Source organism: Apium graveolens, chromosome 10 (assembly GCF_009905375.1).
Source record: "Apium graveolens cultivar Ventura chromosome 10, ASM990537v1, whole genome shotgun sequence".
In the NCBI taxonomy this organism is placed as follows: domain Eukaryota; kingdom Viridiplantae; phylum Streptophyta; class Magnoliopsida; order Apiales; family Apiaceae; genus Apium; species Apium graveolens.
Window position 1 is genome coordinate 64,450,005 of NC_133656.1, and position 20,882 is coordinate 64,470,886.

A 20,882-nucleotide genomic window follows, 5' to 3' on the forward strand; every position below is an offset into this window, starting at 1 on the left:
CTGGAAATAAGGTGCATTTGAGGCCATTCTGGATAATGGAGTTCAAGGATGAGAAATACATCTGAAAATTCTTCAGATTGGAAGATCAGCTAAAGATTGCAAGCAATGAAACTCTGAAAGAGATGCAAGAAAAGATGGATCAAACAAATGAGGATGAATAAGAATTTTACAGGCAACTCTAAAATCAAATTGAGGAAAATAATGCGAAGCTGGGAAAGAAGTCAAGGCAATCAAGGAAATGATTTAAATTTGCTCGGTCTAGAAGAGCACCTTGAAAATGATCTGTAAGACTCTCTACAAATCTTTCTTTGAGAGAATTTTCAATAAACTGTAGCACTTGTAAATTTCATCTACATTATTTCATTCTGTATTCATAGAGTGTTTTGTTATCATCAAGTTTCTCTTAATTTATGGCTACAATTCCAGTAGACATAAATTGGGGGAGATTGTTAGGAATATGTTGTGTACTTGATGATAACTTGAACAAAACACTTAGTAGATTTTAATTAAGTGTCTTTGTAGCTTTCAACGGATGATCATTTCAACATCCGTTGAAAGGGTAGCTTATGTAACAATAAGTTTAGTAGCACATTCCTGCATATCAAGATAGCTTAATGAAATAGATGTTGTAGAATGTATCGGTCATGTTAACTAATAGATTGATATGCAAGATAGGTTGGTTAATTGTAAATATCAGATGCCTTGTAATCTTGCATAAATGAAATGGAGTTAACTGCCAAGAAAATAGTCTCAACGGATACTTCATAAAGCTTCAACGGATGATCAACTAAAGCTTCAACGGATGATTCACATAGTCTCAACGGATGTTGAACTAAAGTTTCAACGGATGATCAACCACAGTTTCAACGGATGATTCAATGAAGCTTCAACGGATTTTCAAATTCAAAAAGAGCAGTTGATAGTGACTTGACAGTCACATGCATTGATAGTATGCAATTGGAATGTGGCAGCCTATTTGTAGGGTTTAGAGAATAAAGAAGCATTTCCATGCTAAACAGAAGATATTCAAAGATGCTGGATTGAGAAATGAAGGAGCATGAAATTAGACTTGAAATGTTTTGTCTTATTTACATGTCTTTTTATCATGTAACTTGGTGGTATATAAACCAAGTGTAGCAAGTTGAATAGAGTATGAGTTAGTAAGCATTTTTAAGAGAAATAAACAAGGAAAAATCTGTAAAGAATTTCTCTGTTCTTGTTCTTCAATTTGTAAGCAGCTGTGTACAATTTTGTAACACAGATTTCTCTACTTATATATATCTCTGGTGGAAAAGTTAAATCCACCAAAAAGTTTTTAAGTACTTGTATTTAAATACTTTATGTTTTGATTTCTACACTACTTTCATTCCGCACCATTGCTAGATCAAACACAGTTATTTATTTGTAGAAGAACTTTTCTTAAAAACCCAAAAGAAGCTAGAATTCCATTCAACCCCCCTTCTGTAATTTTTGATTAGATTGTTTGGGAATAACAGTTATACATGAGATGTGCTTGAATATTGATGGGCTTATTTAAAGAAGTGAGATTAGAGAAGTTACCATGAGAAAATAATTTTGAGGCAGATGCTTGAGCTAAACTAGGGTCACAGAGAGATGCCACCCTACTGGGAGTAATACCTCTGGAGATTCAAAGACAACCAAGCATCCCATATATTGAAATTATGAAAGTTGATGCACCTTTGGATAAAATGTGGATGACCTCAATATGGAAGTATATAAAGGAGGGAACTCACCCAGAAGATAAAGCGGAGGCACGAAGGTTGAGGTATCAAGCGGCACGCTATGTGGACTACGAGGGTGCCTTATGCAGAAGATGGTATAATCAACCCCTTTTGAAATATGTAGATGAGAATGTTTGTAACGATATCCTTCGGGAAGTGTATGAGGGTATCTGGAATCACTCGGGGGGGTCTTTGTCTCTAAAGATCCTTCGACAAGGTTTTTATTGGCCCAAACTCCGAGAGGATGCTCTTAACTTCTTCAGGTCATGCGACAAGTGTCAAAGGCATGCTAATTATGTGAATATTCCAGCAGCCTCTTTAACATCATTAATGAGTCCTTAGCCATTCTCTATGTGGGGAATTGATCTGATTGGGGAGCTACCTAAAGCTAAAAGTGGAGTCAAGTATGCGGTATTTACAGTCGATTACTTCACGAAATGGGCTGAAGCAACACCCCTTACAACGATCACTTCCAAGAAGATAAGGAACTTCATCAATCATTCGATTATATATAAATTTGGAATTCCTTACAAATTGATCTTCGACATGGTAAGCAAATTTATAATAAGGAAATGAGGGAGTTATGCGACAACCTTGGCATTATCAAAGTTTTTTCAGCTGTAAGTCATCCATAGACTAACGGATAACGGAAGCTATCAATAAGATATCAAACATACACTGAAGACCAAACTTGAAGACAGCAAAAGGAACTGGTCTCGTGAGTTACCAGAGGTACTGTGGAGCTATAATACCACTCTGAGGACCACAACAGGTAAAACACCTTTCATTTTATCCTATGGATGTGAAGCCATGATACCGATCAAGGTCGGGGTTGGATCTTTTAGGAGAAATCATTACAATCCAGAGGTTAACGAAGTAAACCATAGAATTTATCTTGACATGATAGAATAAACTCGAGCAATGCACAGATGCGGTTGGCTTCCTATCAACAGAGGGTGACCAAGCACTATAACACAAAAGTGAAAGCAAGACCACTTCAAGTTGAAGACTTGGTGTTATGAAGGGTGATTCCTAATACTAAAGTCCCCGGGCATGGAGTATTTGGAGCTAATTGGGAAGGACCATACAGAATAAGGGCTGCTCTTTGGGAAGGAATTTACTATCTTGAAGATCTTAAAGGATAACGTATATCTAGAGCTTGAAATGTGGAGCATCTCAAGAAATACTATCAGTAGATCAAGCGGATCACTGCCTCATTTTAAACTTTGTCTTATATTTATTTCAACAAAGTCTAGGGGGTAGTGCATGTACACCTCTTTAGTCAGGATTTCCTATATTTATGAATAAACTACATTTTCTTTGAAGAGCCTTACTTTATATTCTGCCTATTTATTTCATAGATCTATCTCTTAAGGAGCGTGACATTCCAACTTGCTTTGGTGATCCGTACTTCCGGAACACCTTAGTACTTATGTGGTATCAATTTTCAGCTTCTCTTCTGGTGAGAACGTCGCCCAACATTCTCACCCAACTTACTGTTATGACTCGTACTTTCGAGCATCTCAGGAATACTCCGGTGATCCGTACTCCCGATACCTTTATAACATTGTAGGATATATATTGGCCCCCTTAAGAATATATCTATTTCTCATTATCATCTAAAGACCTCTAGACATGAGGATAAAAGGATGCCTCTACAAGAGATGCATTTACATGAAATGCCTCTACGTGAGATGCCTCTATGTGAGATGCCTCTTCGTGAGATGCCTCTACGTGAGACGCCTCTTCGTGATATGCCTTTATGTGAGATGCCTTTATGTGAGATGCCTCTACGTGAGATGCCTCTTCGTGAGATGCCTCTATGTCAGATGCCTCTACGTGAGATGCCTCTACGTGAGATGTCTCTTCATGAGATTCCTCTTCGTGAGATACCACTATGTGAGATGCCTCTACGTGAGATTCCTCTACGTGGGATTCCTCTATGTGAGAAGCCTCTTACGTGAGATGCCTCTTACGTGAGATGCCTCTACGTGAGATGCCTATTCGTGGGATGCCTCTTTGTGAGATGCCTCTACGTGAGATGCCTCTACGTGAGATGTCTCTACGTGAGACGCCTCAATGTGAGACGCCTCAACGTGAGACGTCTCTTCGTGAGATGCCTCCACGTGAGATGCCTCTTCGTGAGATGAACAAAATGTATACTATATAACCCTTAAGCGGGAGTGCTCGCCCAAAACTCCCTTTCCTTAAATGGGAGAGCTCGCCCAAAGCTCCCTTCCCCTAAGCAGAAGAGCTTAAGCTTACTTTAGGAAAACTTTTTAGTTCTTTCAGTATACAAGGGGTATCGCCCAAAGGTTCTAACGACCCCTTACAAGTTTTGACTTATATAAAAATGATAAATAATAAGAGCATTATTAAAACATAAAGAGGAGCAATGCCAAAGGGCGACGTCAAAAGTACAAAAAAAATGACAAAGTACAAACAGTCAACATTACAAAAGGCGAGACCTTAAAGGAGAGTCCGTATCTCCATCAAACATTTGATTATTTAAAGTTTTTAGAGTTGTGCAACAACATTAGTAGAAGGAGACGCCTCATCTTGAGCAACATCATTAGTTCTCGCCTCTTCTTTCTTAGTGGCTTCCTCCTCAGCAATCTGGGTGCGCTTATCTGTAATGCGCTTTTCAAGAACTGTCTTCGCCTTTTTAATTAAGGCGGCATTATCCTGTTTGCATTGTCTTATATAACCAAGAGTGGAAGGTGGAAAACGCGGCGCCCAATCATAATTATGGCCAGCTGCAAGAAAATTCTAAAAGTAGGCAAGAAAGCCAAAGTTATAAGCATCACTTTTTTTTTCTAATATTGGCCTCCAACTCTGTGATCTTCTCCTGTAACTTGGAGTTCTCGCCCTGAGCTGCTTCATGAGCCTCTCCGGCTTCAGTTGATAATTTGTCAAAAGCATATTGAAGCTTAGTCACATCATCACTTCTCGCCCGTTGCTCCCCTTCCAGCTTTTTATTAATATCGCTCAATTGGGTATTGAAAGATGACTTCTCTTTATTCAAATTTCTGATATAAGAATCTCGATCAGAAATCACAACATCTTTTTGGGCGAGCACGTTCAATTCACTCAGAAAGACGTCACCCAAACCCATCTTGAAGTGGAATTTAGTGTCCTCCTCTTTCAGGGCCTTCCACATCTTCACATCCTCTTGAGTATAATGGTCTCTTGCCACAGAACCAAAAATAGAGGCAACATACTCATCTGTCTCTTCAGGAATGGTCTTCAACTTCTTTGAGATCAACTTCGAAGTCTCACCAGTTTTCAACCTCTTCTTGTAGAGGGCTATCTTATCCACCACTTGAACATTTGATTGAGAATGGATGACCTGGCTTGCCAATAATGAAGCTGTAGGGAGAGGTTCTTTCACCATAATCGGTGGGGCTTGATCTTCAAAAGGGTTAAGTCCGAACGAAAGCCTTGACATTTTACCTGAAAGGGAAAAAATAAAAAAAAGTCAGTAAAGCAATATAGCAAAGAGCAAGAACTGATGAAATAGTAAAGCAAAAAAATTATTACAAGTACAAAACATGCTAATAGCCCTGTATGGAGAAATGGGCGAGAATAACTCTAAGGTTTGGGTGAAAATACTTACATGTACCCTTCAAGCCAGCTATCTGTTTTTTACGGGTTTTTCTAGACATGTTCTTGTTAAATCTTATTTCATCAATCTGCGCAAAACCGACCCGTGAAAGAGAAGGGTCTCGTTGGTTATAAGAACATCTAAATCTTTTTCATATTTAGACAAATCAACAACAAACTTTGCTCTATTAAGGGCGTCGCCCTCGAGAATGGTTTGGATGGACTTCTCTGATTGACAAAGGAAGAAATAAGTATATGGTTTGGATGGACTTCTCTGATTGACAAAGGAAGAGAGGAGTATAAGAACACAATCAATATACATTTAATTAAGATAAAAGGGCGATCATGGTTCTTACTAGGGTTTAAGTTGAACTGAGTTCTAACTCGAGGGATATCATAAGGATAAAAGAAGTTTTCCTTCCATTGCTTCATGTTACTTGGGTTCCCAGTAGAAAACCCCCTTTAATTGAATTGAGGCCAAAAGGTGACATAAAAGAATCCCAGATCCTTTGGAGCTCATCTAAGTTGAATAAAATGGATGATTTCGCTCATAGTTGGCGCATCATAGTCTTTGTTTTTGTATGTCATATAAATCCCAAGGATAGTCCTATAGCTATTGGGCGACAGCTGCATAGGGGAAATATCATAGAAAGAAATGATCTCATAAAGGAAGGGATGCATATGAGATCCAAAGCCTAACTCCACTAAGCATCTTGAGAGAACCATCATTGGGAAAGGAAGTAAAAATAAGCATCCTCATAACAGAGCAAGGTCTAAGCCATCTACCTTCTAAATTATAGTATTCCATCAAATACATAATCTCTTAAGAAGAGATCTTTGAAGATGGACCAGCACAAGAAATTATTTTCTCCTCTATTCTAGAAATAGCTCCCTCAGTTTCCTCAGTGTCTTTATCAAAGAATTAATCCAATTCATAAGTAGAAATAGAAGGCCTGTAAGGATTATCAACAGGCGAGGGCATTTCCATAGCATAATTCAAAGGAGATACAGAAAGAACTTCCTCTTCCTCAGCATCGTCCTCGCCATTTCCTTCATCCTCACCTTTTTCGTCTTCCTCTTCTCCAACTTTCGCATCTTCCTGAATAACCGCTTCATATCAAGCGATATCTTTTCTTTTTCCCACGCCTAATTGATTAGTGGATTTTATATCTACTTGAAATGTTTCATTACAAGCTTTAGTTGGTGTTTTGGACTCAAGTTATTGGTATTTTTGATGTGTTTTTGTGTTATTGCATTGCAAGCATTAGTTGGATAAATAAATGAGCTTTTCAAAGAAATATGCTGAAAAGAGATCAGAATTGGAAGCCTAGGCCATGTTCAAGTTGTAGAGAATCTCGATAGCTTCACGTGGACTGTTTTTTTTTTATCAAATTCCGATGAACAGAGCTCAAGTTATGGCCAAAAGAAGAATTGCAGTCAAAGGACCAGAAGGCCCGCGCGCCCGCGCCCAGAAGGCAGACAAGCCACGTGCCCGTGCCCTAACCCTGTTGCAGAAACCTTATTTGACTTGAAATCGAAGAATTTGAGGGCCCAGATCCACTAGAAGCCTATATAAACCCATAATAATTCGTTTTTAGGAACGAGGAGCCAAGGGAGAGCATTGAGAAGACCTAGAGAGCACAAGACGACTACGAAGAAGAAGACTTTTGTATTCTTCAATATAGTTGATACTTCAGATGCTTGTTTTCGATTTGTCTTTAAACCTTAGTACTCTTATATTATTTATCATCATATTTTCATTGGAACCCATGGTGACCATGAGTTCGATTATGAACTAATCGTTGTCATGGGGTTCTAACGGATTTATTTATGGATTTCAATAGTTAATTGTTTTATAATCCTTTGTGTGTGGTGATTTATGATTCCTAGTTTGGTTGTGCTTATTCGTCTTTAATGCGTAGCTAACATCTAAGATTGTTTGTTAATCTCTATTGAAGCGATAGTGAATGTAGAGGTTTAGAATTTGCCATGCTAGCATAGGTTTATGTATGAATTAACATGCATAATTCGTGGGTAATTTTAACCATCTTATTCACCCTATGTAATCTCGATAGATAACTTGCTCTTAAACCATTATGTTTTCAATTTTTATAGACATATATGGACTAAGCTTAATTTGTGTCTATTCAACTTCTGTCTTACTTGTGGATGTTTGATAGTAGGGTATACGTATAACGAAAGTTAGCGTATAATAGTTTCGTGTTATCTGATTAGTTGTTATCACCATCACATGCTAAGGTTAAAGACATAACTTTGAATGAAGTATTTAATGAAGTTAGAATCTCATGTTTATTCTCATATAAGTAATTTAATTTTAATTCTCTTAGTTAATGTTATTTAGTATAATCTCTTAGTTAAATCAAAACTCAATTTGTTACTTGTCTTAGCATTGACCGATAACCATACATTGTTGCATAAGTGCATAATCTGAAATTAACCTAAATCGGTCCCTGTGGGAATGAACTTGACTTATATCTTATACTACTTGTGATCGCGTATGCTTGCGTGTGTTTTCGCGTTTGAATTACAGCGAACAAGTTTTTGGAGCCACTGTCGGGGACTTCGGTGTCAAATTTTAGTTTATGTGCTTGACATCAGTGGTCGTTAAAGTTCACTGACTCAGATATTTTACTTACTTGTTTACTTTGTTTGTGTTTCAGGTACTCTAGAGAGCGTTTATGAGAACGTGTTCTCAATCTCGTAAGGAAACACTGGATGAAGTTGAAGAAGTTTTTGAAGAAGTTGAGAAAGTTGAAGAAGAAGTTTTTATTGCAATGGGAGAACCAGCAGCGAATCTGAAAGCTTTGATGGATTATTCTCAACCAAAGATCAATGACATTCAGTCTAGCATTTTCAGACCAGCCATTGCGGCTAATATTTTTGAAATCAAGTCTAGCACGATTCAGATGGTGCAGAATTCGGTCCAGTTTGGGGGTTCTCCAACGGAAGATCCCAACATGCACATTAGAGATTTCATTGAGATCTGCGACACTTTCAAGTTCAACAATGTTTTTGAAGATGCTGTGAAGCTGAGGCTTTTCCCATTCTCTCTGAGGGATAAAGCTAAGTGCTGGCTGCATTCTCTACCAGCAGGTTCTATCACTACTTGGGAGGATCTTGCTCAGAAGTTTCTTACTAAATTCTTTCCTATGGCGAAGACAGCTGCAATCAGGAACACTCTTACTCAATTCACGCAGCAATCGGGAGAATCTTTGTATGAGGCTTGGGAGCGCTACAAGGAGATGCTTAGGAAGTGTCCTCATCATGGCATGCCTGGTTGGATGATCATCAATTGCTTTTATAATAGTTTGGGAGCGCAGTCCAGACCCATGCTCGATGCAGCATCAGGTGGAGCCTTATGGGATAAGAGCTATAATGAAGCTTATGAACTAATTGAATTGATGGCTTCTAATGAATATCAGAACCCAACTCAGAGGCTACCTCAAGGCAAGGTAGCAGGAATTCTTGAGGTGAATACAGCTACGGCTATAGCTGCTCAGCTAAAGGCATTAACAATGAAAGTGGATTCTTTGGCTAATTATGGAGCTAATCAGATCACATGTGTCTGTGAGCTTTGTGCAGGTGAGCATGAGACAGAGCAATGTGTTATATCTAGTGAGTCAGCTAAGTTTGTGAGCAACTTTCAGAGGTCGCAGCAACCAGTTCCTGCTACTTATCATCCTAACAACCGCAACCATCCTAACTTCAGCTGGAGTAACAACCAGAATACGGTACAACAGCCTTATCAGCAGTTTGGAGCCAAGCAATTCAACCCTCCTGGTTTTCAACAACAGTATGCACCAAGACAACAACTCCAACTTTAATAACAACCGCATGGAAATGTCGGTCAAACTACTAATGAAAAATCTGAATTGGAGGAGTTGAGGTTGATGTGCAAAAACCAAGCGGTTTCTATTAAGACTCTGGAGAATCAAATAGGGAAAATTGCCAATGCTTTGTTGAACCGTCAACCAGGAACTCTTCCTAGTGATACAGAATCTAATCCAGGCAAGAGGGAAGTCATGGAGCAGTTGCAGGCAATCACCTTAAGATCTGGAAAGGTCACGAGCCCCCAAATTCAGCAAGATGAAGATTCTGAAAACTCTGTTCAGAATGCAGGTGCATCTGCATCTTTATCAAATCCAGAAAATGAGATTGTGGCTGAAAAAGTGGTGCAGAAGGATGCCGATGTGGAACCGAAGAAGAAATCTATTGAAAGCAATCCTCTTGAGGGTAATACAGGGGATAAACAGGTCTACCCACCTCCGCCATATCCTAAAAGACTGCAGAAGCTGAAGTTTGATAAGCAATTTGCCAAGTTTTTGGAGGTTTTCAAGAAGTTGCACATTAACATACCTTTTTCTGAAGCTCTAGAACAGATGCCGAGCTACGCTAAGTTCATGAAGGGTATTCTATATCGGAAGTTAAAACTTGAGGAGTTGGAAACCGTTGCTCTAACGGAAGAGTGCAGTGTTGTGCTGCAACAAAAACTACCTCCTAAGCTTAAAGATCCAGGAAGCTTCACGATACCTTGCAACATTGGCAATCTGTCGTTCGAAAAGTGTTTGTGTGATTTGGGAGCTAGCATCAATCTGACGCCCTTGTCCGTTTTCAAGAAACTTGGACTATTTGATCCAAAACCTGTGAACATGTCTTTGCAGTTGGCTGATCGTTCCATCACTTATCCGCGAGGAGTAGTGGAGGATATCTTGATTAAGGTGGATAAACTCATCTTCCCTACTGATGTCGTCATTCTAGACTTTGAGGAGGATAAAAATATTCCCATTATCTTGGGAAGACCATTCTTAGCTACGGGACGAACTCTTATCGATGTGCAAAAAGGTGAACTTACCATGAGAGTTCAGGGTCAGGATGTCACGTTCAATGTCTGCAATGCAATAAAATTCCCTACTGATGAAGAGGAGTGCTTTAAAGTGGAGTTGGTCGACTCTGTAGTAAATGCAGAGCTTGATCAATTGCTAAGGACTGACACCTTAGAGAGAGCCTTAACAGGGGATTCTGATAGTGAACATGAAGAAGGGGAAGAGCAAATGCAGTATTTGAATGCATTCCCGTGGAAGAGGAAGTTGGATTTGCCGTTCGAGTCTCTAGGTTTGGAAGAGCTGAAAAATTCTCTGAAGCATCTCAAGCCATCTATTGAAGAAGCTTCTATGCTTGAGCTCAAACTACTGCCTGATCACTTGAGGTATGCATTTTTAGGCAACACATCTACTTTGCCTGTTATTATTGCATTCGACCTTTCAGAAAGTGATGAAGACAAGCTCTTGAGAATTCTGAGAGAGTTTAAATCAGCAATTGGATGGACTATAGCAGATATCAAGGGAATCAACCCTTCTTATTGCATGCATAAAATTCTGCTTGAGGAAATAAACAAACCAACCATTGAGCAACAAAGGAGGCTAAATCCTATCATGAAGGAGGTTGTGAAGAAAGAAATTCTTAAATGGCTAGATGCAGGAATTATTTATCCTAAATCTGACAGTTCGTGGGTGAGTCCGGTGTAATGTGCGCCTAAGAAAGGAGGCATTATAGTGGTAGCTAATGAAAAGAATGAGCTCATCCCTACTCAGACAGTTATAGGATGGAGAGTATGCATAGATTATCGAAAGCTGAATAAAGCCACAAGGAAAGATCACTTTCCACTTCCATTCATTGATCAGATGCTTGACCAGTTGGCTGGACATGAGTACTATTGTCTTCTGTATGGATATTCGAGATATAATCAGATTTGCATTGCTCCGGAAGATCAGGAGAAGACCACGTTTACTTGTCCATTTGGTACTTTTGCTTTTCGTCGAGTCTCTTTCGGACTTTGTGGTGCACCTGCTACTTTTCAGAGATGTATGATGGCCATTTTCTCATACATGATTGGCACTAATGTGGAAGTGTTCATGGATGACTTTTCTGTTTTCGGGACTTCTTATGATGAATGCTTGCATAATCTTGGGTTGGTGCTGAAAAGATGTGTTAAGACCAATCTGGTTCTCAATTGGGAAAAATGTCACTTTATGGTGCAATAGGGTATCATTCTTGGGCACAAGGTATCTAGCAAGGGTCTTGAAGTGGATAAGGCCAAGGTGGGGGTCATTAAAGATCTTCCTCCGCCAATCTCAGTTAAAGGAGTCCGCAGTTTTCTTGGTCATGTGGGTTTTTATCGGTGATTCATCAAAGATTTTCCCTAAGCCTTTTTGCAATCTGTTGGAAAAGGATGTTCCCTTCAAATTCGATGAAGAATGTCTAGCTGCCTTTGAAAGCTTGAAAAGAGTTTGACTACAGCACCTGTTATTACTGCACCTGATTGGAATGAGCCCTTCGAGATGATGTATGATGCTAGTGACTATGCAGTTGGAGCAGTTCTTGGCCAGAGGAAGCATAACATTTTCCATGTGGTTTACTATGCTAGTAAAACCCTTAATGGTGCTCAGCTGAATTACACTACTACAGTGAACAAGTTTTTATAATACAATCGATCCCCTCAAAATAACCATAATCAACCAACGAGCTAATGCCTCTAAGAATGCAATGACTTAAAACAGAGTTCGAATAAACCCCACAAACCAACTCACAAACCAGAAACGTGCGTGTGTGCATGCTTAACAGATATACTCTCGATACTAGATCAATAACCATAACTTATCTATCATCAAAATAATTACAAGTTTATAAACAGAATAGACGTTAAACGCATAATAACTCACAACACCTCCTTCCTACTAGAGTTATACAAGGATTCACGCTATTATTGAACACATAACAAAGATTCTTATTTGACCGTACAATGAATGAGGTCCCAAAAGACTTATGCAATAATACCCATGTAGCGAGCGTTAGGTTAGCGGATCCCAGACTATCAAAGCCTTAGGTTGCTAGGCACAAAGTCCCCTAGAACTTAATAACTCGAGTATTAAAGAGCTCACTCTTGATCAATTATGCATAACACATACTTTTTTCTTCTCTTTTTTCTTTTTTTTTCAACAATTTCTGAATGAGTGTGTTTCGCTCCATCTCATTCAACCCTAGACTACTCATAAAAATGTGAGCCGGCTACTAGCCATTTGACACCTAGCCTTATTCACAACTAGCAATGAAATCCTAGCTTTTCTCCAGATTAAAATTCAGTGTTCTTTGGCCATTAAGAGAATATCAAAAATTCTAGATATAAACAAGTGATTAAATCTTAACAAACAAATAAATATGATCATGATCTAGTTCAAAAGCAATCCTATAATACTTGTGAATTTTTTTTTCTGGGCATGCAAATCAATTCATTAAGACTTAAACCCTCTATTCAACATCACTACACTCAAATTAACATCAACTTATCAAACATAAATAGCTTAACCTAAGGGATCATATTATATGCATGCACATGCAACTAAATGAACTCACATAGAAACATTAATAAATATGTCCTCATTGAAGGTAATAATAAGGATTTCAGGCATACCTAGTCGTTAGAAAGATCACCCTCCTCGGGTGGAGTATCAGGTGGCGGATACACAGAATCAGCACCAAACACCGGCCAATCAACCTCAACACCAGTGGCTCGAAAAGCAGTGCCCAAAGCCTGTGTCAAGTCAGCTGCAAAATGACTATGCATATCATATATCGCACCCATGCGTCTGGCCAATCTCCTCAATTATGCATTGCCAAGCCCAGAACCATCCCCTGCCTCCTGCTGAGCACGTGAAGAACTAGCCTCTCCACGAGGGGCTCTCCAAGCTACACGCCTAGCCGGAGAAGAACCACCAGCATAAGTCTGATCGGATGGCTGACCTTCCGGCAGATGGTTAAGTTATGGTTTTGAGAAATTTTGATTTTATTTGCTTGGGACAAAGGTGATAGTTTACATTGATCATGCGGCTATTCTATATCTGATCTCGAAGAAAGATTCAAAACCTCGGTTGATTCGATGGATTCTCTTACTTCAGGAATTCAAGCTAGAAATCAAGGATCAGAAAGGTACAGGGAATCAGGTAGCTGATCATCTATCACGCTTGGAAGATCAAGGCAAGGCTTTACAGGACAAGATATTGATCAATGAATCTTTTCCCGATGAACAACTTTTTAGGGTGCAAGAAGAAGAACCATGGTTTGCATATATTGTGAACTATCTGGTGAGTAATGTTATTCCCCCAGAACTCTCTTATGCTTAAAGGAAGAAGTTTCTACATGAGGTGAAGTGGTATCGATGGGATGAGCCGTTCTTGTTTAGACAGGGAACATACCAGATTATCAGACGATGCATTCCGTATAGTGAGACGGAGGGAATCTTGCGCATATTATTTAGCATATTCAAAATCATCACCAGCTGTGGAGGGCATGGCAGTGATTGCATCCTTGGCCCTTTGCATTGAGGCAGCCGTGTGCACCAAGTTGAGAATTCTCTCAGTAGCCACATTGTCCTGTTCAGCCAAAACTCGATAAGCTGGGATAGGGTGAGTAAATGCCTCAGCTTCATAAGAAATAGAATCTAAAATAGCTTGATAATCTTGCTGAAATAACTGTTTCTTTTCAGCCTCATTAACATCCCTTAACTCACTAACAATGGGCTCTTCCTATTCTTCCGTACCTGATTTTCTCTCATGATATCTCTTTTCTTGCATCAAGGGCTCCCGTTGGCTTCCCACCCTCACACCCTCACCTTTACCTACTAAGGTGGGACTCCACTCACTCACTTTTGCCAAGCTGGAAGAAGTAGCTTGCATATTTTCACTCATTTCCTCTCCTTTTGCCTGAGAGCATCTCAGCGTCTCACTCTGTTCACTCCCTTCCCTTAATCCTAGGAGTGATTGTACAACTACTAGATCATCTGCACTTATAACAATAGTTGAGATTTCAAGTGGTGCAATGATAGTCAACGGATGAGAAACATCCGTCGAGGTAGTGGTTGAGAGTTTCAACGGATGACTGCTGTGAAGCATATCCGTCGAGATACAATCACTAGTCAACGGATGAACAATATCCGTCGAGATAGTAGAAATGACAGAGTCTGGAGTAGAAACTACTGTAGAATCTGTGGTGATTGATTTGAGATTTGGCACAGATTTCTCAGTAGAATCAGAAAGAAATGGCTAGTGAGCCAACAAATCATCTAAAAGATGATGCTCACTTGCTGTAGATTTGGGCTTCTCCATGAAGGTTAAAGATGGAGAATCAGGAATTGATGTGTGAATCATATCCACATCCAGAGAATTTGTGGGTGAGTTTTATGTGTGAGGTGCTTCTATGATTAAAGATTTTGGATGTGACTCCACATTTATAGGAGCCATATCAAACTGAATTTGAGAAGGTGCTGTAACTGAGTTTTTTACTGCAGTTTGCACTATATGTGCACCATGTGTATCCCCAAGTATTTTGGATTTCTTCTTTCTAGTGTAAGTTTGGGGTGAGTCTGTGTCCCTAACCCTTTTGGCCTGTGCTCTTGGTTGAGAGCTTGTTTCAATAGTGACATCCTTTTATGAGGATGAAACTAGTAATGAGCTTAAATCTTTATTAAGCACTACAGTTTGTTGGGAAACTGCAGTGTGGCTAGGTTTGCTAACACACACCTCTCCCTCCTTATTCTTAGGGTTTCTTTTATGTACACCCTGTCCCTCACCAGCTCACTTCCCTTCACACTCACCTCTTTGGTTTTGGTAGATTTTGAAACTAGTTTCTTTTGAAAGAAACTATAGTGGGCTTTCTTATATTTGGATTTGAAAATGTTTGGTTTTGTGGCTTGGGTAGGCACTTGTTTGGTCACTGCAACAGATGCCATAGCCACAGTTGTTGGAAAAGAAATTTGTGATAGAGAAGTATCAGGGATAGTAGTGTTTACCTCACTTGCCTGAGGCCCCTCCATGATTGGCAGGTAGACTAGAGGAACCTCCTGAGGTTGTTTTCCCTGTTCAGGTCAGCAATGACTCTTCTTTCTTGAACCCAACAATCAAGTTTATTGGTTGGGTTCTCAATGATAAGATTCTCAGAAACAAAGTTAGCTAGTAACATAAAAAATCTAGCATAATATGTGTTCCTAGGTCTTTTCTTAATATCTCTTAGCTTATAACCTAATTCAAACAAGACAGACTCACTAAAGTTATGATACTTATCACTAAGCAGCATATATAACATGTTTACAAGTGAGTAAGTCACAACATCAAAATTACTAACTTTACCAGAAAACACTTTAATAAAAGAATCACGGAGAAAGCTCCACTCCATTATGAGGCATTTTCTCCTAACCTCACCTAGCTTGGCAGGGTTAAAAGCATAGCACATAGAAATGAGCATATAGCTCACATCTGTGTCTGTGTGTAGAGTTAGTGTTTTATTCTCAGGTAATTGAAAACAGACACGAATGATATCACTATTTATGCAGTAATTTGTACCTTTGAGAGTGAAGGTAATGGTTTTGTCTTTCAAGTTGTAAACAATAGTGGTCCATATCTCTTCAAACACTTCGCAGTAGATAATAGGAGACTCTAGCATAGCATACTTTAGTTTCCAACTTCGAATAAAATCCATCACTTATCTCCTTGTTTACCAGTGCGACGAAGTTACTCTTTTCATAAACAAACCCAGTTTGGGACATGATCTTGACTACTGGTGCCATTGCTGAGAATAAGAGTAATTGCATAGAGAAGAGGTTTTGCTTTGGAGAAGAAAGAGTTAAAGAAATTGCTTGAGAAAGATAAAAGTAAAAATGAAAATGAAATTGGCTTTTATACTCTCTCAGAAGTAAACTGTCAAAAATTAAAAAAGTAAAATAGAGTAACTAATCAAATTAGCCCAAAATAGCCGTTTAAAATAAAGAAAACTGTCAAAATTCTAATGATTATCCATCGAAGTATACATACATGCTGTAAGTAAATTCAACGGATAATGCCTAGAATTAACGGCTAAGATTGGTAGCAATTCGACGGATAAGGATAAAGTACCCAGAGTAATATTTGATACTTCAACGGATGATAGAATTCAACGGATATTCATTTTCAACGGATGATGAACATCCGTCGAGATGTAAATTCTGACTTAGTCAAAATTTCTTCTTTTGACAGGAAATATCAAATTTTACTATGGCTGCATTTCAAATTGCTTGGACAGCATAACAAATTCAGAGTAATTAAACATACCTAACTCACTTACCAACCTAGTAAAGGTGGATTCATCAAGTGGCTTGGTAAATATGTCTACAAGTTGCTTCTCACTTGGAACAATATGAAGTTCCACAGTACCATTCATAACATGCTCTCTAATGAAGTGGTACTTGATGTCAATGTGCTTGGTCCTTGAATGTTGTACTGAATTTTCAATAATTGCAATAGCACTTGTGTTATCAAAGAAAATAGGAATCTTATTCACCTGTAGACCATAGTCCAACAATTGATTTTTCATCCATAAAACCTGTGCACAACAACTACCAGCAACAATATATTCAGCCTCAGTTGTAGAATTGGAGACTAAATTTTGCTTTTTACTGAACCAGGATACTAGCTTGTTTCCTAGAAATTGACAGGTTCCTGTAGCACTTTTTCTATTAATTTTACAACCTACATAATCTGCATATGAGTGACCAGTTAGATCAAAAGCAAAATCTCTAGGATACCAAATGCCAAGTTTTGGTGTTCCTTTGAGATATCTGAAAATTCTCTTAATAGCTACGAAATGAGATTCTCTAGGATCAGCCTAAAATCTAGCATAAAGACATGTAACAAACATTATATCTGGCCTACTTGCTGTTAAATATAAAAGTAAGCCAACCATGCCTCTATAGCTTGAAATATCCACAGACTTTTCAGTAGTGTTCAATTCAAGTTTAGTTGCAGTGACCATGGGAGTTTTTGCAGATGTGCAATCCATTAAATCAAACTTCTTTAAAAGATCATAAATATATTTGGTTTGACTAATGAATATTCCATCAGTAACTTGTTTTGTAAACCAAGAAAGTAAGTTAGTTCTCCCATCATACTCATTTCATATTTATTTTGCATCAATTTGGCAAACTTTTTGCAAAGCTTCTCATCTGTAGAGCCAAATATTATATCATCTACATAAATTTGAACAAGTATACTAGAGCCATTAACATTTTTATATAATAAAGTTTTGTCAACAGTACCTCTTGTGAAATAATTTTCTAAGAGAAATTTTGAAAAGTGTCATACCAGGCTCTAGGTGCTTGCTTCAGTCCATAAAGTGCTTTCAAAAGATAGTAGACATATTATGGAAAATTGGGATATTCAAAACCGGGAGGCTGACTGACATAGACTTCCTCCTCCAAATCTCCATTCAGAAAGGCACTTTTGACATCCATATGATAGACTTTGAAATTGGCATGGGCTGCATAGGCTAGAAAATTCTGATGGCTTCAAGTCTTGCAACATGAGCAAATGTCTCATCAAAATCTATTCCTTCTTGTTGACTGTAATAACCCCAATTTTTGGAAATTTTTGAAACCCTGATGAATAGTAATTTTTTATGACTATGCTGATTAAGGAAAATTATCAGATCACGCTATATAGGAATACTGTTATGGAAATTCTGAGATCGTATTAGTATTCCATAAAGTAAATGACTGTATGTAAAGGTCGTCAGAATTCGAATCCGGACACTTTGATTTTTTCCTGAAAATCCACCAGATACCGAAAGAATTGAGTATAAGGTAACATAATTAAGAGGATTTTAATTTAAGGATTTTAAGAGAGGATCAAAAAAGAAATATAAAATATTGAGAAAGGTTGGGGGAACCCAAGTAATAAAATCCCGGATATTATCCCTCATACGACAAATGAGAACGAAAGTTAAGCGAACCGTATAACAGATAAGCGGTCATTAGCCAAGTAATTAAGGGTTAATCAAAGAGGTTAGTAGATGATGATGTCATCACACCACAAAGGGAAGACACGTGTTAAAAAGATGACACAAGCTTGATGACATAAGCATGACAAAGGGGTTTTATTTTGTTGGTTGATTTTGGGTCATGGAAAATTAACCATGGTAAAAAGCTAAACAATTATCAAGACAAAAAGAGAAGCAACCAAGCATAATTTCATAAAACAAAAAGAAGAGAAGTTGACTTTTGCTTCCAAGAACAAAAGCTCTCGCCCAAAATAATACCAGCAACTTCAAACTTCCATATATCCTTCAATACTCACTCAAATGTTGTGTTCTATAGCTCGTTGGAAAGGTATTGAGATGGCCTACAACTCTTATGTCTCGTCCAAATAATCATGGTAAGACCCTCATTTTTACAGTTCTTTCAATCAGACTTTTAGAAACTTCAAAACCTAACTTTGTGTTCTTGATTTCTTTGGAAAGATCAAGCTTGTAGGAGGCTCCCTAAGGCTTCCTAGCAACTTAACACCTCCCAAGGAAGGTATAAACTTCAAACCCTAACCTTTAATTTATTTGTTAGTAAGTTTAATGGTTGGTTTTGTGAAATGAGAAGCATGGATTGTGATTATTAGTAGTTTGGTTTGATTTGAAAGTGTTTTGGTAATTGAAGCTTGATTATAGTTCATAGGTCTTGATTATGGTTGTTTGAGTTGAAAAACTTGGAGGTTATGGACTGATGTGGTATGGTTTAGGTGAATTTTTGTTGTATTGATGGTTATGAGTTGGTAGGTGGTTAATTGGAGTGGTATGAACATTGGTAATCGCGTAAACATAGCCGTCGTAATGCCCGTTTTCATTCAACTGCTTGTACTTAGTGTTCGGGACAGAAATCTCACTGACTAATCTGTCACCTTGCCATGTTTAGCTAGATCATGTCGTAAGCTTCGTTTTGGTATGTGGTTCGCTTAGATCCGATTTACGGTTTAGGAGAAACGACCGTTTTAAGTTACAGTGTTTCGCGAACGAACCTTTACCCCTCGCTTAACTTTGAAACCTTGTTTAAGGCCCTTAAAAGACTAATTGGATTACGAAACTGTAAGATTAATTAGTCAGTTGGTAAATTCGTAACGATTAATTTATTAAAATTGGTGGAGCCGTGAGGGTGCGCGAGCGATTAACGCAAATCGTTAAGCGTAAAAGTGAACGTTATGGTCTAAGTGCATAAAGTCTAGTTTCTTAAGCGACCTGGTTTAATTCCGGCTTATATTGTTGTTCATAGGTTACTGGACCCACTCTAAGCTTAAGTCTACCCCGGAATACTCAGGCAAGTTTTCTACCCGTTATACTGTTATTGTGATGTAAATATATTGATGCATTATCTTCAGATAAGTGCATGGTTGTTATTAGCAAATTTTGCGATATATTGGAGCATATTGATATGGTATATATATGCATGTTGTGAAATATTGATATTTTATTATCAATTAAAATGCTTATAAACTACTTAATACCTATGCTAGAGATAAGCAGTAGTTGCGTATACCCTTAGTATAGGGGACCCAAAGGTGAACATTTTTCTAAATCGGGAGTCGATGTTCCCGAGTATAATATATATATATATATATAGTTTTCTATAACTATTAATCGAATAAGGTATATTCAACAGTTTTGAATAATAATCAAACTTATTTTCGATTATTCAAATAAAGATCGTACTTTCGTATAAGTATATCTTTTGTTATTTATTATTCGTTTCAAGTATGAGTTTTTAAAACTACTACTTCAATTATTTTTATAAAGATTATCCTTATGAGAATATTGTTTAAATAATAACATTTAGATATTTTCTAACATATCTGGAATGATTTATTTTATTAATCAACATTACTCTAAACATTCTTTAAAATGTTTTCGAGTTTTCAAATTGATTTTAAAAGTTAAAGCGGATCCCAAAACTCATTTTTAGATATAAGATCTTCCTTTCGAAGGGGATTTAAATACTCGCTCAAAACCTAAGGGATCCGGCTCCGTGGTGTATTTTTGGAGCACTAAAGTTGCTAACTTGATAAAAGAGTTTGATTACTTGCCCAATATTCGGGAAGTAAGCCCAATCGAAATACGTCGGCATAAGCAACATGGGCTCAGTGGGGGTCCATGAAAGTGTAAGTGGCTTAGTGGGAGTCCATCAATGCGTAAGTGGCTGAGTGGCAGTTCAGCATAGGTCCTAATGCGGACAGGGTGATGACCAGTGGGAAATTCGTCCATCTACTAGTAGAAAAGGTGACTTAATTGGTATCTTTGCCTGATCAGCAAGATATCAGGTTTATGCCAAGGTTTTCTTCTTTCCAAATTCATTAGACATTACAACTCTGTTTATAATTTTCATAACAGAGGTTTTCAAGGAGTGTATGAGATATATATATAGGTGTATATATATCGGGGTTTAATGAAGTATCTCGTAACTTCATTTCTTTCAAATGATATTTCAAAAATTGATTCTATACAAGTTTTGTCTTGTAGCTTCATCTATGGGATGAACTATTTATACCTTGAACGGTGGTAGTTCGAGTAGTATTCAGAAAAGATATAAGTATATTGGAGTATCTTGTAACTTCATCTTTTCAAATTATATCTAGATAATGATTATCTTATGCATGACAAAGATTTTCAGAAAAATGTTGA

At 37.9% G+C, this 20,882-nt stretch overlaps 1 non-coding gene across 1 annotated transcript; it reads right to left on the minus strand.

Annotated features, from left to right (window-relative positions):
- Positions 1–8,530: 8,530 nt before the first annotated feature.
- Positions 8,531–8,637, minus strand: LOC141694588 (small nucleolar RNA R71). Its single transcript, XR_012563878.1, has one exon. It is a non-coding gene; the product is annotated as a small nucleolar RNA R71 (small nucleolar RNA).
- Between the last annotated feature and the right edge of the window lie 12,245 nt (positions 8,638–20,882).